The sequence below is a fragment of the Cheilinus undulatus genome, linkage group 19 (assembly GCF_018320785.1).
Source record: "Cheilinus undulatus linkage group 19, ASM1832078v1, whole genome shotgun sequence".
Classification (NCBI taxonomy): Eukaryota; Metazoa; Chordata; class Actinopteri; order Labriformes; family Labridae; genus Cheilinus; species Cheilinus undulatus.
In genome coordinates this window covers 25717604-25742603 of record NC_054883.1, presented here as the reverse complement: position 1 = coordinate 25742603, position 25000 = coordinate 25717604, and the positions used below count along the sequence as shown (strand labels likewise).

Here is a 25000-nt window from a genome sequence, read left to right as displayed (position 1 = left end):
GACCTGAGACCTATTTCAACTGACCTGGAATTAGTGCACAGAGTTCAGAGAGGAGAATGAGAGAGATAGAATCCTGCAAAGACTGCAAACCCTCACCTGCTGAGTGAAAACTTGACTTTAAACACGTGTGTGAGCCCTACAGTCGTTCTTCTGGAAGTCCACTCTATCTGAATCCCCCTGACATCCCTGCATGCGTCATGAACTGGGGCATCTCCATGCGTATTTTAGCGCTGCATCAAGACTAAACATGCCGACCTCTCATGTCATAGGACAGCCTCTGTCCAGATTAGGATTGAATGTTCAGTTATATCGTTTATCATGAAAGAAATTTTAACCATTTGACAAAACCGGGAGTTAAATACGGCAGAGGATTTATAAAGAATGTTCAGTGTTTAATACCCCGATTTCACTTCTTGTTGACATAAAATTAAATTGTATGCAAATAAAATTAGTTGATATTATTTTGGCATTACAGATTGTTATAACACAGGAAGTGAAAATGAAACAAAAATAACAAGTAATGAAAAATCCCAAACTATTATAACCTTGGCCTGGACCACAGTCAGAACCAAACAACAGGACCTTGGCCCAACCAAAGAGGTAGTCCAGACCAAACTTAACCGTTGGTGAGCTTCATGCCCAGTGTGAAAGCATTATTAAAGGTTCAGACCTTTGTATCAATGACAGAGAATTATGGTATGAGAACCAGAAAAAGGAAATTCAACCCAAAAACAAAATGAATCATGGAAGCACACAGGGTGAAGAGGAGACTAGACAATGTTATTAGGGAAAAAACTACATAAAAATACCCAGACAAAACTAAAGATGAACAATCTTAAATATATCTCAACTATTTTGACTCACTGAAAATTTGATATGAATTACTGTATTGGACGGAATGATTTTTTTTATGCAAACATGCAAAAACAAGAAAAAAAGGATTTTTTTGCAAATAATTCTAGACAAAAACTGACCCTTGAATGTTTGCATAAGTAGAGCATCTTGCAAACACTCAGAAATAGAAATATTGAAGAAATATTGCACCTTCTGTTATTTGAAAATTGCAATAGGACATACTGTAACCTAATCTAAATGCTTATAAGTTTCCCAGCCCTAGTTAATACCAACTTAAGAATTTTCAAAATAAGTCTTACCACGCTAATGCTAGCTTAGCAACAAGAGAGAGGAACACAATAGTTAATCATACTGACTTTAGAAATGAAATTAAAATAACAAGTAAGCTGGAAGTTAAAGGTCTTTAAATAACACTAATTAGCCATTATCCTCTGCTGTTAATTACGCCTTTGAGTGTTACAATAGGGGAAGTAAAGAAGTAAAGAATAGCGTTTTAATGCAAAGCAATTATTAAGCACTAAGAGGTTGATAAGTGTTCTCCCTATGGATAATTGTAGAGCAGACACGGTGAGAATGTTTAGTTGCAGGGTCTGCTAGTCACGGGCTGCTGGCGATGCCTGAATGACTGACTCTGGAACGAGCTGTTGCTTTTGTACCGAGCTGTCAAGGTCAGTGGGGACACACTTCTGCACACATGCACATACATTTCCTCCCAGATATCTAGAAGCACACACATGCATACACACATCCACACAGTAGCAGAATGATTAATCTGTCAATCAATGCTCCCATTTCCTGCAGTGAGCCCTCCTCTTCTCGCTGCAAGGTTCCTGCGAGCAGCAACCAGAGCTCCTGAGATTGGTGTGTCGCCTTTCCATCGTGTGTGAGTGTGTGATTTGTGCAATCAGAGCCTATTCACAACATTTTGCACAGTGTTCCACGGTAGCACAGCTGAAATGCAGAACATCACCTTATGGTATCTGATCTCCTTATTCTACATCTCAAACGAATGCCGCAGCGAGTTTTCACGGCAGGAGCATTTCTCTGCACGCTGGTCTGATGATGGCAGCTGGGAGAGAGCTGGATGTTAAAGAGGCCCTGATGAGTGGAGCCATAAGGTGTAAATGGAGGCACAAAGATACTGTAGCAGACACATGGATGTCACAGCGCTTGGTAAACCGCTCCTCTGTTATGGACACAAAAGCGCCATAGGAATGGTATAATGCTGCATAAACACAAATCTAATAAATATTAGATTTGTCTAATTATTACTAGTAAATGTGTCCAATTTTTCATCAAAAATGACCTGACATGCCAGATACTGTTTTACTAGTGCACTGTTTGGGATATCCATCTGAACGTTTGAGGGTGATGGGGCTGCACTGCAATCAAATCTCCCCACACTGCTGTGTATCCTGACTGTCAGTTCATTGTCTTTCCTTCCTTTCTACTCAGTGTAAATGATTTATAAAATATAAGATCATGATAAACAGGCCTATTTACTCATATGCACTCTCCACCTCATTCTCTACCTCCCTCTCTTCCGTTTTTTTCATGCATCCTAAGGTTTTGCTCCCGTATATGCAGGTCAGGCACCCGTTTTATTGTAAAGTAGACATTTTTATGAAAACTGAAGTCCCAAAACCCAAATAACTGAGACCTCTCAACAGGTCAAGGACGAGTATTATTGATGTGCATCAAATACATATTTTATTAAGGCACACAGTTCATCAATTATTCATTGTAGTCAATATATTGTGTTTAATTACAAGTCCCACTCTGTTGTTCATGGGTCCGGGTATTAAACGGGGATAATCACGGGTGCTGAGCTAGGTTTCAGTTCTGAGCTCCATGGGTGCAGGCAGATGCAGGTTTGCAAAATTGAACCCATACAGGACTCTGTATGATGGGCATGCACATGATCTCACCATGGTAACTGCTACTTGGCTGTGGTTGCAAACTATTAATGGAGTAAAATAATGGTAAGATGAATTCATGCCAAAGCCAGCCGAGAGAAGAGCAAAATTATCCCACCAAAAAAAGCTGTCAGAGCAATTCTTTTTTCCCTTCCTGAATCGCAGTCTAATAAAACTGCTGCTGCTGCAGCTACATCTCAGCTAATCGCTCATCCAGCAGCAACTGTATATACCAGCTCACAGTACAGCTAAACTGTTGTCAAACATGGAGGCCTCATGGTGAGTTTATGAGTTCAAATTTACTCAACATGCAGATATCTGGTCAGTTTTTTATTCAATATACATATGAGAGGTACAGTTATCTATCCATCAGATGAACTTATCTGATTATGTCAGGTTCCTTTCAAATATTGCTCTAATGTGGACTGATTTTACTGCAAGGTAATATTTAAAAAGAAAAAAAGACAATGAAATGGGGAGTTAGCAATACAGCAGGTAACTGAAAGTTACTTTTTTGCAATAAAATCAAGAAAAGCATCAAAAACTGCTTTTTTGATCAATGCATAATTTTTATTGTAAAAATAAATAAATAAATAAATTTAACTAATGGGTTCATATTTCTTAGGGCCCCTGTCAGTCAGTTGGGTCCTGTCAACTGTCAAAACGTGGCCCCTCCCATATAATGCCCCCATGTGTCAACGCCACTTTCCCTTGAGGACACGCCCCCTCTGTTAGGCTGAGTGGTAAAACAGCCTGCAGCATGACTGCAACAAAAATAAACATAAAAGTCACAAATATCTGCAAAACAAAAGACATTTGGACTCAAATGATCTCAAAGACACAGTCCATTGTAGACATTACTATGTGGTTAAAATGGTTGATTTGATTTACAGTAGAGAACACAAAGGCTGCAGGAAATATATACTTCAATATCATCACTTAACAAGCCGTCCTCTCTTATTTCTAATCTGTTAAAACACATTGTAAATCTGTTAAAGTTAGTCAGTTAAAGGCAGGAGCTGGTAGAAGGTCTGATCACTCATATTAAGTGATTGATTTTAATTTATCTTGGATCAATACCAGCTGGCTTTGTTCGAAGATGTTCATCTGTCTACCAAAGGTCATGTGCACGTACGTCTGGATGTTAAAGAATTTCCTTAATGGAAACTTTAATCAGCCATTTTTCTGTCTATCACATACATCTTTGTTTATCTGCTGCTTTAATGCAAATTGGCGAATGAGGCGAGCACAATTTGTTCTGCCATGTTGCTTACAGAATCTAATCTAATTATTTTCCATTAAAGTGTTTGTTTCTCTTTATGAAAATGCTTATTTTGATAATCATCTAACTATCGTAGTTCACATTTTCCCATTTATTTTCAATCATTAAGTTAGCATAATAATATGCGAAATCAATTTCATTATAGTAGAAGCATTCTGATTTAATGAAGACTGCACAGCCATATACATTTAATTAACTGGTGCATTAAGACAGTATATATTCTGGTTTTATTAGTATTTCTAAATGGATATTTGGGCTTATCACCAAGATACTGGATCTGATTAAATGATGGTCATTTTGTTTGTTCTATTTGTGTTCCAGCACATTAATTCACAGACTCACAGATAATTTTAAACTAAGTGCTTTAAGCTTCTTTAAAATGGCAAAGACTACAGCCAAACTAACTCCACAATGGTGAGTCCTTTTATGCTAGTCACATCAGTTTAATTCTTCACTGTAAGTTCAGTCTTAAGGCATGCAAAGTCTGTTTTAGCCAGAATTTGCAGCATGGTTTGAAAACATATGAACTTGTGATGTGTTAATGTTGTTTGCACACTAACTCCATAACTTGGGTTATCGGTTGTTCGACTGGCTCCTTTTTCTCCCTCTCTGCCCTTCTCACTGAAACTTCACTTCAAACACCGTGTTGTGCCCTTTCTGCAGATTACAACAAGGGAACATCGGCGATTAAGGATAAATCTGCACTCAGAGCAACGTAGAGTTTTAAGGACTGAACTGGGTTTCTGTGTTTCCACTTGGCGGTAGTCGAGGCCGTCTGTTTTACCCGTTTGTACATCATTCCAGATCAATGTTAAGTATACAATAGCTAACATGGATTTTCATTAAACTTCGCACAAATGTTCACCTTGACCCAAGACTGAACTGATTCGATTTTGGTGATCATAGGTCAGAAGGTCAGGTCATTGGGTCTAATGCTTATCCCTTGCTTTCCAGGCCATTGTTCTGAATGTGATAGTTCTACATGATATATAAAACACTTTGAGGATTGTTTTGGGGAGCTTTGAACAAATGTTTGTCCTAACTCAAGAAAAAACTGTTTAGATTTTAGAGGTTAAAGGTCATGGGGCTCGTGTGCATTGCTTTGCGATGCGATGTCTCAATAACACGCGGGAATTTCTTCAAACTTTGCATGTATGTTTCCTCTCATTCTGGGATGAACTGGTTAGATTGTGGAGGTCAAAGGAAAAGATCATGGGCCTCATTGTCAGCTTGATTTTAACATTTTGTAGAATTGTTTTGGCCTGAATAACAGTATTTTTCTTGCCCTTTACAGCAACGATATTTTCATCCGTTTAGTAATGCCTTGAAACAGTTTGTTAAGCTGTCATAGGATGACAGCGCCGGGCTCAAGCTAAACTGAGACAATCCAGCTCTTCACACAGCATGTGTTATAGACCCACACAAACTGGCAGCATCGCAAAGTATCACACTCGCTGTATGTTGTCGTTATTGCAGACATCAAACAGAGAGGAGAGAACAGAAGTTTTACATGTTTTAATGCTAGTGAGTGAGTAAAACATGCTGGTGACTGGAGTCTGACTGACTGTTGTCTGCCACATATCACTGGTATGCCAACAGGGGCTGTCGTTATGCCTCCTAAGTGCTTTACAACACAACACATGCATATACCCTCTCAGCCCTACGCTGTTTTTTGTTGTGCCTGGACTTTTTTGATAGAAAAACATAAATCCTGTGGCGCTCAGTTCAGCTCTTAACAGAACAACCTGGGCTTTGAGAATATGTGTGCTGCAGCAGTATCACTGGAAAAAAAACAAAAAAACAAAACAAAACAAAAAAAACAAATGGAAATAAAAACTCAAAGATTTTTATGTATAACACACAGGAAAGATAATGACTATGACTTTTTTTTCACATAAACTTGTTCTCCCCTCTCTTGGAGACCAAAAGGTGAAAAAAATAATAATTCTTCAAAATATTTACAAAAAAAGTCCTTGCACTTCTTTGTCTTGGAAATTGTCTTCTTTTGAGTCATTATTTAACATAGTTCCTGTCTGCAGAGACACAGAGGGCCACATCACAGCCTCTCTGTGTCTCTTTCTCTCTTTAAACTCCTCAGGCCATATTGTCCAGCTTCAAAGCATGCACAGTTTTGGCAAAGCATAACATGACGATGGAATGGCCTGCCATTGGCTGTCACAGCCTGTCACAATGCATTGTGGAACACATACGAAAGCTAGCTGCAGGAATGTTTAAAATTGGACTAAAAAATTATTAAAAACAAGACGTTCGATGTTGGAGCTACTGGTGTGGCTTTTATCCTTCAATGCCTCTGAAAGTCACCCGATCTCCCGGCTTGCTTGAAAAACCTCTATAAGAGTGACAGAGTCATGGATAGTGTCTTTAGAATGGCAGAATGGAGGGTTTCAAGAGGAAATGGAAAATAAGCGACTATGATTCATGGTTCAAAAGTTATCTATCTTTAAATAACGTGTCTCTTCTTGTCGTGTACGACAACATCGGCCTCAGAGTGTTAAACTGGTGATGATGGTATTGCAAAGATCCTTTCCTTGGCATAAAATTTTACCAGTAACACTACCGATACCAGTTTGCTGCCAACCACTACAATCTGGTAACTGAACCTTTATAAAGGCATTTAACCACTAGGCAGAATTTCTAGTAGTACTTGGGACAGCGACGTGATGCATGGAGGGAAAGAATCACATAATCATTCTCCCTGCTTGATGACTCCATATTGTCTTTAACTGTGATTCTTTACAATGCACAGACCAATAAACACATTGGACTCAGTGTTAGGTTTATGTGTGACTGAGAGTGCAGACCTTTAGTGTAATCTGTCCTTTTTCATTGTTTCTGTGAGAACATGGTGTTCACTGATCACTCCTACACCACCAGCTCCAGCTAATCACTTCTTCTCACTTCTCCTCATGCTCTGGCGTTAACTCCACCACTTTCACTCGTTCTCGCCATCACTTAATCTTCTCGACCGCCCACTGTCTTGGTGCTAATTGCGTACGACCAGTCCACTGGAGGAGGGAAAAGTTGGAAGAATCAGGGACAAAGCCATTAGTGCTTTATCAGTGGGGCTAAAAGAGTTAGCTTTATTCCACTGGATCCAATCCACGTCAATCACATTGGGAAAATTGGATTCCTGAATAAGGAAATCCCATGAGGGAGGTTAGGCTGTCCATCTGGATGAGCAGGAGACTCTTCTTCTTCTTCTTCTCTCTTCCTCTTGAGGCAGTCTCACTCTCCACTGGCGAGGTTCTGTTCTCACTTTAGTGAACCAATAGGGCCATAATAAGTATTGATTAAGCTATTAGCCAACATTACCCAGGCAGTGGCAGGGACTGTGTTTAGAATCAGCACCTCAGGAGTCTGTCACACCGTGTCACACAGACACTACAGCCTTCAGAGGCTGATTGGGAGTGCGGGCGGGTTAGTTAGTTAGTTAGCCAGCTGGCTAAACTACTATTCTCTTTTCCATTTGCCTCTGTCTCCCACTACCCACCTACTACGGCTCTATCCAGCCCTGTGAGTGAACTCCAATCAAGTGAGGACACAGTCCAGAATACAGGCCGCTCCAATGAGATGAGAGTGAGAACAGCACATACACAGACCAGCCGACGTGAGAAATCAGATAAAAGAGGCTTGATTACAAAGGACAAGGTCATAGCAAGGAGTGACACTGGTTGGAGGCAAGCTATCAGAGTCAAGCATCACGCAAACACCTACAAGCACCCACCCACACTCTCACAGACGCCATTTTAATGGTTACAACCAGAGACAAAGAAGAGAGGGCGTCTGGGAGTTTGGAAGGAAGAAGACGTAACAAAGAGCCTCATTCAACAACGTCATCTTTAAAATCTTAAATTTGGTCTTAACTATAGTCTGATTCACGATGTGCTCTTAAACTGATCAGTGCTACGCCTTTAAAAGATGGGGGCTCTTTGGCACTACAAAATCACTTTACAATTATATATATCAAAAACCACCAAAACTAAAGTGCATAACAAAATTAGGTGAAATGCCCTTTAGGGCCCTGATCAGAATTAGTATTTAGCTTCATGATTAGTATTTATTAACCTTTACATACAAAGCTGCAAAGCATAGAACTAAAAAAACCCAGCAGTTAGCATAGCACACTAGTGCTTAGTATTCTGTGTTAGCGGTTAGCAGAGGTGGCAAAAGTCTTCACATTCTGTACTTAAGTAGAAGTTCAAATAGCTGTGTGAGAAAATAATCCTGTCAAAGTAGAAGTATTGATTCAACTCCTTTACTCAAGTAAAAAAGTAGAGGCTCTGAAGTGTACTTAAATACAAAACTAAAGATTAATTTTTACTATCAGTGATACACAATAGCTCTTTGATCATTCTGAAAACTATGATAAGTGTATTTTTAACAGCTTTGATACTCTCTATACCACAATACTACTCATCTAAAGTTAAGTGGTTGTCTCTGCTGAGGTGGTTTCAGTTTCACAGGCTTTGGCATTCAGCTTTTATGGTAAGATCTATCTGACTCTTAAACTGGAGTAGAACTTAGACTGCATGAAAAGAAACGGCAGAGAATGAGATGAAGATAACATGTGTTGATATTTCTCATAATCTGTTTTTTTAATCATTTACATAAAGAAGAATCATACATTAAACACGAATGCAGAGTAAAAACCAAAGCTACTTTCCAAGGTGCTGCAATGACCGAAGAAGTATCCTGGAAACATTTCAGAATAAAAGCATCATTTGAAAATAAAGGTAGTCTCACCACAGAAACAAACTGATCTGACCGTTACTTTGAAAATCACACCGTGTTATGTCTGCCTAAAACAAACTGACAGAACACACTCACAGCGGTGCAGACAAACCTCACTTAGCCCTGAGTGTAAGGTTTTGCATCTCTTCGAGTTATGGGCAGACATTCATCGGCTTCACACTGAGCAATGTTCAGACCTCTGTTCATCCATTTAGGTTGGAACAGGTAACCACTCTGTCTTCTTTTATTGTAAGGAGTAGAAAGTCCAGATATTTGTGTTCAAATGTAGGAAGTAAAAGTAAAATGTTGTCAAAAAAATACTCATTAGTAAAGTATAGATACCTGAAAGATTTGCACTTCATTACCCACCCCTAATAGGCTCGCAGGCAGCAGTTTCAGGACCCTAGCTCTAGGATCCGTGTTTGTTGCAACAGCGCCACCCAACATAGTGGAGGAGCACTGCACTTAAATAAGTTGCAGCGGTTTCTTGACCGCATTAGGGACCATAGATATAGGATACGTGTTTTTTGCTTGAGTTGGCACAACTTCCATAGGCAGATCTCTAAAGTTCCCTTAAGTACTTTTTTTAAGAGTCATTTGTATTTTCCCTTAATTTTATAGAACTGTTAAATACATGTTTAGCTGTCTAAGCCATATTTTTATTCCACTATTATGACTGCTTGCTAAGTTCAAGCTAAATAAGAACCTTTTTTGGCTATAGACTCACAAATTCCTTTTTTATTTAATTTAACTTGTTCTTGTTTAACAAGTTTTCGTTCTACCAACTTTACTTATTTTTATCGAAATACCTTATTTTGAAGGACATAAGCATAAGTAGTTAACTCATCAAGTACTACATCCTGATCATCCATCCCAATAGCTAGCAATCTGTATTTAAAAGAATGTCCATAAACAACGTGCATGTGCACAAGCAGGGTTCGAGATCTACGATCCTGAACCTGCTGCCTGTGGATACACTCTTTTCCCAACCTCTGGCGGTACGCATTTTGTGCTAAATAATAACATCAAGCGTTAGCGATTAGCATCGATTAGCGTTTACAATCTCTAAAGCTTCTGTTTTCCTTCACAGCAGCTACCAAACAAACTAAAACAGTTGTGAATTCCCTAAGGTTTTATGAAGATATTTCTGACTCCACAGGAGTATTTCGCTGCAGCTCAAAGCTGGTGTTTTTCTGAAAGAATCACTTTATAAACACCTCCACATATGATTCTGACTGGATTTATCAGGTTACAGATATTTAAGGCAGTTTTATACCAGGATGGTCAGACATCTCTTCTGCTGACTGACTCATCATCTACCCAGCGACCACAGATAGAACAGGAAGAGATGTCAGGACAAAAATGACATCAGGGTTGCCCTGATCATGATCCAGATCATATGTATCGGATCGGAGCCGATTTATGCATTTTTAGTTGATCGGAGATTGGCAATTTGATCCGATCAGCTCAGCCGATCATTTACCTCAGCTGTTGACGGAACACAATTTATGCACCAGTAGCGGTAGCAACATTAGCATTCCTGTGTTTAAAATGTCAGCGATGTGGAAGAACTTCAAACGTGAGAGTCAAAACAGTCCAGTGGCCTCTTGCAGCAACTGTAACATGACCCTTTCACAAGGTGGTAGCAGCAGAGCTGCGTTTTACTCTACAAATTTGATCTGTCATCTCCAAACTAATCATGCAGCGGAATACGGGGACTTTACTACAGCAACAGGCATCTTCAGCGAACCAACTCACTCTGGACTTTAAGAGAACAGACAAGTACCCTTGAGGGAGCGATGAGGCCAAAAAAGTAACAGAAAAGTGGTCGAATTCATCACTTTGGACAACCAGCCCATCTCCGTAGTGGAGAATTTGGGTTTTAGTTGTCTTCTTGAGCTATGCCCTGCCGTGTCGACATTACATTACTGACACTGGCTTACCAGGGCTGTACAACAAAGTACGTGACCGCGTACTAGAGAATTTAAAAAGCAACTTTGCCGCCGTTAGCTTCACTACAGACATTTGGAGCTCTGATGTTTGCCCCATGCCACTGCTGGGCCTCACTGCACAGTCCTCCACCTTCGAGTTAAAGGGTACAGTATTTCATACACGCCAGTTTAGTGGGTCTCACACAGCAGAGCATGTAAAGCAGGCCATGCTGGTTTTCCTAAACAATAACCTACACTTAAAAAACTAAAGTGAGGGAGGAAAAAGTGGTGTAGCAGCTCCAGGTGCACTTTAGAAATTGCACTGTAATAACAAGAGTGCCTCGTATTTGTTAATTGGGTTTTATTGCAGTGTTAATGTTTTGGTTCATGTCTCAGATTAAGCTGCTACATTTTAATAGGGATTGTTGTATTGAATCTGTATGATTCATTTTTGATTCTATTCAAATTAAAATGTTTACACCACTTTAACGTCGAGTTAGGATGTTTTTAATTCAATTTTTGGGTTCAGTTTTTGTTGTGACTAATATAGTCAAGTTAATTACCACTTCTAAGTGGAATTATAATATTTCATATTCATTACCTCCGCCAAGGAGGTTATGTGATCGAGTCTGTTTGTTTGTTTATTAGCAACATAACTCAAAAAGTTATGGACAGATTTTCATGAAATTTTCAGGAAATGTCAGAAATGGCATAAGGAAGAACTGATTAGATTTTGGGAATGATCCGGATCACCGTCTGGATCCAGGAATTTTTTAAAGGATTCTATACTATTGGGAGATAGGGCTAATGGCAGTGGTCTGCCCTGTTACCACTTTACACCAGGAGATGGTGGGCATGAGTAACTTCAATCCCAGCAGCAGTTTTTTGGGTGTTTTTATTCAAAGTTTTGGAGTTTATAGAGTTTGAAAGATGCACACCCGGTCGAGGAGACGAGTCGGAGCGTAACACATAGAAAGACAGCAAATTGTAGCGACAATACTCACAATGCTGGGAGGAATAGAGAAATATTCACCATCTGCCATGACTTCCAGTCGTCCAGAGAGAGACTGTCAGTGCATCTGCTGGCATCAGCAGGTAATGCCTCACCATGTGTCCACTCCACCGGGGAGGGAGTAGTTGGCTAATGCCGTGGCGGGCGGCACATGGGGACGGATCCAGGAATTTCTGAAAGGATTCTTCACTGTTGGGAGATAGGGCTAATGGCGGAGGTCTGCGCTCTCCGAGTGCTTTTCTAGTTTATTGAATTAATTTGTTATTGTGACTATTAACTCTGCTTTCACCACCTCTAAGTGGAGCTGAGGTTATTTGAGTTCACTTTTTTTGGCTGCTTAGGTCTGTCAGCTGTTTTGACCACTTTTATATAGATTTTTGACTGATTTAATTAAAACACTACACTAAGTGAAACTGTAACTTTATTTTTTTGACAAATGATTAAGGCAAAACAGAGCTATTACACCATTTTGAGCAGAAATGTGATTTTATGTTGTTTACAACATTGTTGGCTGTACTGAATTAAATGAAATAAGTTTAAGATATCTAGTAGTCAGCTCACTTCAGTTAATTTTGCAAACAAAAACAACTAAAACTCTATTCTAGGTGATTATGAGTATCAGATCGGGACTCGGTATTGGTAGATATTCAATATTATAAAATGGGGTCGAGACTGGAGGCCAAAAAAGCTGATCGGGACAACGAATTACTATAAGGACCTTCTGCTTGGTTATTACACATTGTCTCCTGATCTCTAGGGGAGAAACTGAGAACCCAATATTAATAGAGTTTAACATCAGGGTTTAGTAGCTCTTTTTTAAAATGGGTTTTTATTATTATTATTATTATTATTATTATTATTATCATATGGTAATTGAATCTTTGTCAAATGTGCATAAAAATGTGTTCTAAAAACAACTGTGTTCCTGGTAGTGGTTAGTGATTAAGTCCAGTGCTCCTACATGTTTGTACCAAAACTGAACGCTTAGAATAATCTGCTGCCTAAACTCTACACCAACATGTTTTGAATATAAGTTGGCTGATTGAGTGATTTCCGATACATTGTCAGGACAAATTACCTCCACTTAATAAGATCCGTGCTGGAAGTGGAGGATGGAGAGAGGGGGAGAGAGGAAACGACAAGTATTAATTTGGGATTTTTCACAAACTGACACTCTAGTCTCCATCCTCAGGCCCTGAGGCTGTGTCACTTCTCACCCACTCTCACACAAACACAGTCTCTCCCCATCCCTCCCTCCGCCTTCCTCCTGATCATGGAAGAAATTCTGTGGCGTAGCAATTACCCAAGTCTTTTATCAGTCATTTCAAAGGAGGAAAATTAGAGCAATTGTGTCAGGATGGTCATATGGGCAGAAATTGCACACTTATTGGGTGCACTTACGCCGGTGACTCTGCTGCCTGCACTGATGGGGCCCATTGTTAGGGGAAGGTGCCTTTCCAGGCTGCTGATTGGGGCTGAGAGCAGATGCAACCCCACCCCACCACACCCCTCCAAAGTCTCCCTCCACCCAAAAAGATCCCCCAAAACCATCCCCACCCCCAACTCCCACCAAGCTTTTGTCTAGATTTGGCAGACCCCCCTCCCCTTAATTGAATATAAATTACAGCAGTGCTTTGGTTGACGCAGGCTATCATTAAAGTTAGGACGGAGCCTGGGACAGATAATTCATGTGACCTGACTCCACTTGTCCCGTCTCACCCTGCCCCTCCTCATTATCCACTTCCTGTTCACCTCTGTACCTGACAGGTACGATACCAGAATGTCTCATTTCATTAAAAAGGTGTTAAACCTGTAAAGTTGTAAGAGTACTTACATTTCCTGGAATTACTCCAACAGTTTAAATAGCCAGATAAATTCTTTATTTTTTATGTTTATCACAGATGTGTGCAGTCTTGGCAGCTGAAAATATGAGTAAGCACAGGTTAATTTAGAAGTCAACATGGCAAGCATGTCCCTCTACTCTACTTCCAGTTTGAACACATCTCTTAGACTGGTGTTTCTCCACTGGCATCAGGACCCAACACTGCCTCCCTATCAGAAATTATGACCCAAATTTTAAATAAATTTTCCTCTGCTCAAATAAATTTTGGACAAAATATTGCAGTTATTGGGGCTTGGATGACCGAGTGATTAAATCTCAGCCTACAGGAAGCATAGGTTCAACTCCAGGCTGATGCTCCTTTTCCCCATGTCATTCCCCAACCACTCATCCTACTTTTGGGTCCCGACCCACCAGCTGAGAACCTCTCTCAACTTAACATTGTGCAATATGTCGAAAAAGAAGGAGCCACCAGGACTATCTTCAGGCACACTCACTCGAGTCAGGGATTAAGTTAAAAAAGCCTTTGATATCTCAGGGCGTATCTAATAAAAGACAATAAAATCACAGAGAATGACGACCAGTTTCAATCTACCTGGAAGTTACCACACAACGAGAGCACACAGTACATTTCTCTTTTTACTGTGCCATATGTGTTTGTCTTTTTGTTGTTTTCCTGCAACCATATTTTGCATTTTTAGCCCAAAACAAAAATCCTTCAGGACAATAAAACTTATCTTAACATCTACTGGGCACCGGTTAATTCTTTACCAGGTAAATAGGAGAACCAAGGCTTCTGTGTGAACATTAGCTGACCTCAGTATTGCTAGAGTATAATGATATGATATGATAGTGACAGCACAGTGGACTGACTCACACTAGAGACATTGTTTCATTCATTGGAACAGCAAATTTCAAAGTGTTGGTTCCTTTACATTAGCAGGGAGTAACAGGAAATCACCCCCATGATTTCCTGCTCCCATTAACATAATCTGAAGCCGATACAAAGATTTAGCTTTAAGAAAAATGGTCAAATAATTTTGATGAAAGGGGACATTTTTTACTGTAATGTGATTAACATTAAAAAATTAATTGCTTCTAGGGTTAAAACAGCTTTAATCTAATTTCAAACATTACTGATTTGATTTACTGTAGATCAGTGAGGATTAATGTTAAACTAGTAAAGCACTCGGAGAGCGCAGACCTCCGCCATTAGCCCTATCTCCCAATAGTAAAGAATGCTTTAAAAAATTCCTGGATCCAGACGGTGATCCGGGTCACTCCCAAATCTAATCAGTTCTTCCTTATGCCATTTCCGACATTTCATGAAAATTTCATGAAAATCCGTCCACAACTTTTTGAGGTATGTTGCTAACAATCTAACAAACAAACAAACAAACAAACCCTGCTGATCACATAACCTCATTGGCGGAGGTAATTATAATATTTATCTGAAATAAGGCCATTAAATGCTTTAACTTAAAAAATGAGGACAAGAGTAAGATGCTATTTAATAAAAATAACCTGTGTTGTTTTTTTCTTAAAATTGTGTTGGATTTAAAAATCAGCCTAGTACCTCAGCTCTTGGGACTGACTCTCTCTCATTAAGCCGTTGTAGGATTTAGTGTCTTATCCCTTTGCTAAATGTCACCTGATCCAGATATTTGAGCTCAAATCTGCATTGAATTGTGTTAAAAGGCTTACTAAGTGATCACAGAGCACAGGATCCACTGATTCAAACAGCGTTCTGAAACACGTCTGCCCCCAGCTGACCTGAGGAGATGATAGGGCGCCGAACTAACAAGTGAAGCCTCTATCTAACAGTAACACAGTCTGCTGGCAGGGATCTTTCCCTAAATGCTAACTAGATTCAGGCAGTGAATCCTAGCAGTAAATGCTAAGTCTATGGCTTAATCGTCGACTCTAGGCCCTTCGCACCACAGGGAGCTGCCAGGCCTCTCTATTCCCACTCCACTGGCCACACATCTCCACTCAATCTGTCTTAGCATATTGATTTCCCAGCTGTCTCGTTGGTTCCTAACATAATTATGGCTGGCTGTGCTAGGGGCACAGGCGCAGGGCTAATACATTTACACCAGGCCCCATCAGCGCGGGCTTATATTCATGTCATTGGGAGAGGCAGGAGATTGGATGCCCCTAAGAGGCAGATCTACTAAGAGAATTTGGGGGGCTTTGCTCTAATGAAAAAGGGAATTAGCTGGCCTGACCTCCATCGCATTGCAAGATCAATAGCAACGTCCATGAAAATATTCAGTGGGAAATGAAATGAGGAGAAGTAAATGAGACATCTGTTAATAAAGATATTTATTCATGCTTTCAATCGGCTTTTCCCTTTTTGTATCACATATTTATTTGGATCTACGACCAGATGTTGCTTCTTTGCAGGAGACACAAGAGAGAAATCTTTAAAAATGGACCTGCAGATTATTAACATATACTTTTTAAATCTTACAGCGGTAGGTTTGCCGATGACAGTTCCTTCACAGTCACTCTCCAGAAAATATCAGTGCATCTTTACTCTTACAGCCTCTGTCATTATTTATTAATTTATTTTCAATTCCACTTACACTATAAGGCAGGCGGGGAGGAAAAAAAAACCTTAAGGAAGAGGAAAGAAAAAAGAAGGTCACAGTCTATCTGTTTCGCTGTGCCTAATTGTTGTCAGAAGCTGACCTAAAACGCAGAGACAGTATTTTTCAAAGTCAAGGATGAGGTAGAGGAGGGGCGGGCAATTCATCACGCTATCTCCCTCCCTCCTTCGCCTCCTCCTCCTCCACCTCCACCCAACGTCCGAGACCAGCGAAGGTCTGCTAGTTATTTAATTCCCTGGATCAGGCCCTTAATGGCAAACTCCAGCCCCATAAATTAGACATGCACTCGATTAGGATGTCTGGCTTCAGACGGAGGCCGAGGTATGATACTGACATTTAAGGTCATGCAGGCTTTAGCAGATCTATTACAATTAACCATCATTAGAGAAAAGATGCAGAGGATGGAGTTTGAGTCTGTCAGCAGCTCAATGCTAGATACACGTTAACACAATGATCTTACTCTGATTCAGAGCAAATATTTAGCTGTCTTTGTGATTGGTCCACTCACCCACCAATCAGAGACCACTCTCACTGCTGGGCTATTTCAAAGCTTTGGCCTGGGTCAAGTCTTTTCAGTGTGTGGTGGTGAAATTGTCACTTTTATTTGGTTACTTAAAAGACAAAAGGTGTGCTTTGAGTGCAAGAGTAGCTCAAGATGTCTACATCATGATCCAGGAGTATTTTCTATCCTGTTTGCTAAACTTCAGGTTAATTATTATAATGTCGTTTTTGGATTTGAGTCTGTGGACGACCACACCAGCTATTCAACCCATCAACAATCCCACAGACATGCTGTATTTCTGGATAAGAACCGGGAGTCAAACTGCAGCCAGGCCATGTAATATAGCTGGGGTCTTGGTCATTAGCCAACATTACTGTCACCAGACATCAGTAATAATTCAAACTAGAGCCCTGCATCCTAGACAGATTCTGAAAATCCATGTTATATATTTAGAATAAAAGACAGTTGTTTAATTAAAGGTAATATTGATCTGTTCACCCTGATTAAGTTCCCTCTTTGAATGAAGAAAAAGTCCAGAAAACAACCACATCTTTGTCATGTGTAATGGTGCCACACATGGATGCAAAAAGCAGCTGAGAGTCTCAGGCTGATTTAACTCCTGGTTATGGTGTTCAGGCAGTGTTAAAGTAATACTTTTCAACCTTATTTACACATCATTTATCTTAACATCATACAGAGGTGAAGCTGTTTCCTGATCTCTGGAAAGTTTGTGCATCAAAAAAACAGCAGTGCACTTCCATCAGCTCTCACACACTGAAGATTAATCTTTACTCTATTAATGCTGTGCTGTTACTGTTCTTATCTTTAGATGTTTAATGCAATAAAGCCAATCTGTATGGAAAGGGTGTTTTTTCTCCAAATATCTGCATAATTGCTCAGTGTCTTCACATGCCGTTGTGTATGTGCAGTGATTGACCAACAACACAATAAGAGAAGCATAAAGCTGTGGCTTTTGACTTATTTGCAAAGTTTTAGTGCACACAGCCCACCTGCCATATGAGACAGACCCACATTCAAACATGTTTACACAGCAGCAGCAACTACAGCTGACAAAACAGCAAATAAATAGCGACCTCTCATTGACTGATTCTAACTCCAACGTGACACATCTCCTGTTTTATCTTGTTTAATATGAGCACAGAGAAGTGCTTTAAGGAGAGCTTAGTTTGATCAGGAATCGTGGAGCATGTTTATCATCTCATCCAAACACGTTTCAACGAAATTAACAAATTTTGCAGTGTTTTGACTATTTCTGCTGCTTTGACGAAAATTGCTACCACAGTGCAAAGATAGCAGTCAATCCCTAAAACCTCAACCCCCCCTAACCATTCACCCAATGTGCTAAACACCAGCTCTGTCACTTTCTCTTTTGAGCTTATAGCTCATTCAACTCAGGTGTGATGTCATTCCCACCTCTGACATCTAACATTAAAAGTAAACTGAACACAGCAGAAGTCCCTGTATGATGACTTGGCGCAACATTTTGGGATTTTATAGAAAATATGTGCATAGTTGAGATGTTTTTATGGCACCAGTATCAAACCAGTGCACCCAAGAAGTGTCCAGAAAGAAATCAATGATGATTTGAGCAACGGCGTGGCGTGCAAATTAACACAGACAGACACACCGCTATTATAGTAGTAGGAGGATTTTTTACAGTTTTTTTTTATAGATTTGGAGTCATCCTCATACATCCTACTGTCATACCTGTAAAGGTAAGCCAAGTTGCTGATAATTTACAACTGGGCTGAATGAGAAGAAGCCCAGGAATGATATTTTGTCTGGTCTACTATCAGTGACCAAGGAGGGCAGAGCCTGACAAAGATTCAGCATGTTAAAGCACATTCATGAATCAAACTGGATTATTTGCTGTTTGATTTAAACAAAAGGCGTCCAATTACTGCTGGAGAGTTAGACAAATGAGTATTTAGACTCTCAATAAAGCATCTTTAAGTGCGACTACAAGCTGTTATTGCAATCAAGGGTACATGAGAAACACTTAGAAGGCTTCACAGAACAAAGCCATGATGATGACTGCACATACACAAGCACAGGGCCCCATCAGTGTGCAGCAAAATATGCCCTCCACAGTGTGGGTACGACGGGCTGCGACCAGCATGGTTCCTTTTTATTGTGTTCTTTGAAGCACCCTAAACATATGCAGCATGTCTTAATAGCTGTAGCTGCACTCACCTGGGTCAGAATGACATTATTGTACTCATAGGTGGTCATTAGGGCCGCCTTTATGTCCAACAAATACAGCTGCAGTGTTTTTATTCTGAACAATGCCACCATTTCTCCACTAATTTTGTTTCCTTTCTAAAAGCCACAGTCAGGTTTCTTTCTTCCCTTTGCCAAATTGAATGTGTTTACTTTTTATTTACTGTTTTATCAGTGTTTTATTTTTTTTGTCTTGGTGGCATTTTGGACAGTCCCGAACATTTGCTGACAGTTATTTTGGCTCCTGGCGGCGGCAGACATTGACTGTCAACGGGACGTCTCCTTTCTTTTATTCATTTCTTCATCTTTCCTGAGAGATGCCGCTGAATGCAAGTCAGCCTTTTCTCCCTGGAGGGTGGGGGAGACGGGGGTGGTGGGGGGGAGGAGAAGGAGGGCAGCATTGGTGAGAGGAGGCAGACAGGAGGGGAAGGATGGTGGAAAAGGGCTGCGGGGAGCGGTGTAGGGGGGTGATAAGACATGTCGGGGAAGGTGTGGTGGACCGTCTCCTCTCTCTCTCTTTGGTGTGTTTGGCTGTAAATAGAGAGTGTGTGAGTGTGTGTGGAGGGTTGTTCAGGAGGACACTCTGACCATCAGATCAGCCTCCATCCTGACATTCCTGCACTTCCTCCATCTGAAAACACCACCACAGGCTCACTAAGTGTGTGCAGGTGATGCTGATGCTACAGAATGCTCCTATACCACATTTACCTTTGTGTTTAATAAGGATGTCAAAAATTAAGGATTTACATTGTCTAATCTGATTGGTCAGATTTTTCTAAAGTTGACTGATCTTTAAATATCTTTACTTTTTGCTCTCATTGATTCTGATTCTCATTTACAACATGAGGGATAAACCACGTGATTATCATTTATCTCTCATTAAGTCTGCATTATGGTGACCTTATAACGATATCACACTGGTTATTGAGCTACACACAGAATAAAAGCTGATTCACTCTATATGCTCAATGCATTAAATAGCGGATTTATTGGTTATTATTAGGCCTGTCAAGAATCGAACAACCATGATTAATCAAGGTCCTCAATTAGTGCCTTCTTTTGTTTCCTTAAAATGCAATTAATCACATGTTTTGTTGTTCCTAGGTTAATCAACAATGTGAAGCATTACAGTACAAGGTTAAAAAAATCCATTTATTCATTCAGACTTTATTTAATCGTGAAGAATCACTGCCCTCGTTTTCAATGATGTCTAGAGAACAACAAAATCAAATAAACGTACATCAATCATAACAATTTAAAACTCTCATCAACATAGTTAAAAACATTTACATTCAAAAGTAGAATAGTTCATTATCATTGTTTTAAACCGACCAATAGGAACACGTGTATTTAGTATTTATGTTTGTTGTAAAGTGTTCCATGTGAACGCAGCAGAGAGGCTTAAAGCTATCTACAATCGCTATCTTATCTCTTTATTTCCATGTTGATTGAACATATTTATAATCTTAAATTGACAGCACTCAAACACCTTAACTATTTTTTGTCATTGTACCCAAACTATTTAACAATCATCCCTTACTCTGCAGTGTTTTCCCAGAATGCCGTCGGGCATTTGACACTTTTGCACCATAAGGGAAGTTACTGACTAGGTTAGAGAAGTCCCACCTGTGGGGAGCAACACCGATATGCTGTGTGTGATATACAGAACACAACGGAAGAGGACTTCCTGCTTCAGCATGCATCTGTCAGTAATTAGTTGTGTCTAAATCACTCCCTATTCACTATAATAGTGCACCATATAGTGAATATGCCATTTTGTAGAGGTGTCCAAATTCTGAGTGAGCATTGTTATTCACAATATAGCACACTCATTCTATCCCACAATGCATTGTGAAAATCTGTGAACAACCAATAGTCACTAGCCCAGCAACATTTACCATCATGCATCGCGGTTGCTGCTCCCAAACATGACGGACAAACGAGGGGAGCACAGGACCACATATAAAAACATTTTTTATGCTTTTTTGTTTGTTTGGTTTTTAACCAAAGTATTTAATCTGTAAGAGAATGTTAAGGATTCAAAACAGAGTAACTTTTTTCCCCTATGATGATTACAAGACATGAGACCATCATCTTATGCAAAAATAAGTGATAATGCACACAAAAATGTACTTTTATTATTTGTCACAAAGTCACACATTTTTTTATCTATTGGTATTTTTCATTTTTTGTTGGACGTTTTGTATCATTTTTCAATGAAATTCTACCGTTAGTTTCGACCCTCAGCCGTTGTCATGGAAATCTAAGAGCCGTTGTTGCTAAACATTTTAATCGTGAGATGGCAATGACGTCATTGCCTGCGACTGGAGTAGTGTCTGAAATCATTTTTGTGTTTTGCAGGTGAGTCCACCAAATAGTCCACTTTATGCTGCTCACTATAGAGTGGATCAGGAGTAGGGATTGAGTGTGTGGGCTCGGACACAGCCATTGTCTCTTTTAGTCCCTTAAGCTTGCCTTTGACATAAATGTTCAACAGTAAAGTGGGTGAAAGAAAAAGAGAACATGCAGCATGAAGAACATAAAGGTTTATTAAAAATACTCAAACATGTTATTTTGAATTTGATTTAAACATGATTTTTAAGTGTAGGAGAGTGTCCAAGGTGTAGTTTAACTGTAACAAGTTTTGTAAACAAAAAAAATGTACTAGTAAAATTGAGTTGATATAACCTAAAATAGTTAAATGCCTGCTACTTAACAAATACTGTTCTTCAGTTATTTCAAATGTGTTTGTCATCAGTTCCCTGCAATGTTGTGAGCTCTATTAACTCAGTAAGGATTGAGGTATAAATTATATATTTTGACTTTCTACTACTTAAAAACTTCGATGTAATCAGATTTAACAAATACTTAGAGTGTTTAACTGGTTCTTTTTTACAGTGTGTCAGTTCAAACTCACATATAACCGAAGCACTGAGTGACGACAGCTCAGGAATGTGGACGACTGCATAATGATCAAAGGCTGGCGGTGCCTTCCCAAATAAATACAGCTACATTTAGACATTTTTTGTTGTGTTTTTATGAACTTTAGTCAGATAAACATGATAATGATTTGTGTTAATCCAGAGGGAAATTACTTACCTGGGAGAAACACTAAAACATACACAGATTATCACTGACACAAATATGACACAAACATCCCTCTGATTTTTTTGTAATGCATTTGTGCATGCTGTTGCACTGCTAACTGTAGTTGAAACTGTTTGTGGCAGATTTGTCTTGTTTTCGTCACGTTTAAATTTCATAACATCAACATGATTTTATTTAGCAAGGGGCCTGCAAGTGGCTCATGGGCCACCAGTGGCCTAACCCTAACATGAAGGGTTTTGGGTTTTGTTGCAAAAGAAGACTAAAAAGAGCCACAAAATTGTCTGGAAAAAAAAACTTTTTGGCTTATAAATAACAAAAACTGCAGAGACATGCTGTGTTAAAACATTCCGTTTAAATTTTTGGTTTTTGTTGAAAAGGAGATTAAAAGTACATTAACTGCTTTCAGATTTGTATTTAAAGAACTAATAATACCAAGTTTGGCAAGGAAACATGATTTATGTGGAGAAAACAGAGAAATGAATGTAAAATCAGACATTTAACTCCCCTGTAGTGCTCCAATGGAGTGACACTTGTTTCATTATCAGGTGTTCGACTGTGATATTAGCAGGTGAATGAAACTCTTACTATATAGGATCACCCCTAGTAAATAATGGCAGTGCACACAGAAATATGCATAAAAGCTTGAGACAAACTCATGAGTGCGTATGCAGCTGCCTGTGTGTGTCAGTGTGTCTTCTGTGAGACCTGTGTTGTGTGTATCCTCGCCTCCTGCTCTGTGTGGGCATAATTGGGATGTTGTGTGTCATGGGAACACCAGCAGCTTCATTTTTTTATTTTTTTACCAAGTGAGCCAGCCAGTCAGAGACCATAATGGGTGTTTTTGCTTGATGAAAGCCTGGAAGCAGAGGTCCAGTGTCTGTTTTGATAAAGGGAATGTGCATGCCAGTGAGTGAACCCTGCATTGATGCTCGGATAAAACACATGATCAATAAAATAAACAGTACATCACCTCTATTAGTGACACAACGCCAGGATCAAGGTATGTGGAAATGGAAGCAAAGGAGGCCGGCAGTGCTGCCGAGGTTTTTAGGATATTTTTTAGGCAGAATGAGATGCCAGGCTGTCTATTGAAACTGTGTGATTACTGAACACAAAAAATATAGAAAGGCTAGAAAAATATAGTCCAAAATAACAAGCCTGCCATGCTGCTGCACACAGAAAAACAGATCTGCTATTGATGATTTTTGCCTTAAAATTAGATACAAGATTCAATTTAAACAGGAAATAGCACAGCCTGGGGCAGCTAAATAGCTTGATTCAACAAAGATGTCTACATCTGTTAAAAACGAGACTAAAGGCCAAACAGCTGCGGCCTAAGGCTGCGGCTGATTCCAAAACCTTTACCAATTAAAAAAAAGAAAAAAAAATATGGGAGACCACAGACATCAGGACAATTTCAGGTGTTTTTTTTTTTTTTTTAAAACATTTTAATCCCCCAAAGACACACAGAATGGAGACTCCCAACACAGGAGATCTCACAGAAACTCGTGTGATCAAACGTGACTTTAGACAAAAAAACAAACATGGAGGACGATCAACACAGGTAAAAAACAAAAGGTTGTGAAAAAGGAGATAGGTGAGAAGGTGTGTAGTTGTGTGGTTTAGGCAGGACTGTCTACAGAATAGTTTAGGCCCCTGAAAACCCCCAGTGAGTGGGCTCTTTCCAGTCTTGATTTATTGATGATATCAATGCATGTGTGGTGGATCAGTAGCATTGGTGCTAGCGTTCTGGCTAACACTTGCCTAATTATGGAGCCCAAAAGCATGTCAAGCTCTTGTTGGGTTCTGATGTTGCAAATACTTATTTATGCTCATTTTTAACCCCTTATTAACTGGTTTCACTACTGTTTCCAATATTTTTTTCTACTTTTTTCCACTTTTAGCTTTTACTTTTTTTCCCCCCTTTTTGCCACTTTTGAACAATGTTTTTTGCCACTTTTAAAACTCACGACCATTTTACACCCATTTTTGCATTATTTTAACCTACTGTCCCACTTTAAAACAATATTTTGCCACTTTTGAAACATTCTTCACCATCTTCCAACCTTTATTGCCACTTTTGTCTCATTTAAACCTCTTTAACCAATTTTGTAACTTTTAATAAATGTTTTGCAACTTTTTAACTGCTTTTCACCATTTTCCACCAATTTTTTACATCATTGTAACCCATTCTGCCACTTTTGTCTCTTTTTTTGCCACTTGTAACCAGTGTTATAGTCACTTTTTAACTGCTTTTCGCCTATTTCAAGCCATTTTGGAACACATTTTTTGCCACATTTATGCCTCTTTAACTTATTTTTGCCACTTTAAGCAATGTTTTTGCCACTTTTAATTTCTTTTCACATTTCCCAACCATTTCTGTAACCCATTTTTGCCACTTTTGTCTCATTTTTGCCTCTTTAGTCCATATTTGTAACCTTTAGCTAATGCTTTAACCACTTTTCACAATTTTCCAGCCATTTTCTCACTACTGTTACCCATTTCTGCCACTTTTGTGTCATATTTGCATGTTACCCTTTTTTCCCCCACTTTTTTCCAACTTTTGCCACTTCTAACCAATTTATTACCAACTTTTGCTATTATTCTATTATTTTTCCCTTAAAGATGTCTCGGTTACTTATACTTTGTTCTCTGGCATCCTTACATTTGTGAACATCATGGCTTATATATGAAGTCTAGCATTACTTTCCAAGTCAGTGTGCCCACCCACACTGTATTATCACCAAAAATGGTAATTCTGTTCAAAGAAAGGGGTTTACATTTTAGATAAGGATATATTGTACTTGAGCATTAATACATAAAATCAATTTTTGTCACTTTGACAAGAGTGAAAATTATTCAGGTTAAATATAAAATATGGTTATCACACATCCACTTTACAATGGATCATGATTTTGCTACCATCAAAAATCCAATATCATGCATCCT

At 39.3% G+C, this 25000-nt stretch overlaps 1 long non-coding RNA gene across 1 annotated transcript in view; it reads right to left on the bottom strand.

Moving 5' to 3' along the window:
- LOC121527418 overlaps positions 1 to 25000 on the bottom strand; it is a 156980-nt gene that overhangs the window by 25786 nt on the left and 106194 nt on the right. The window lies entirely within an intron of this gene.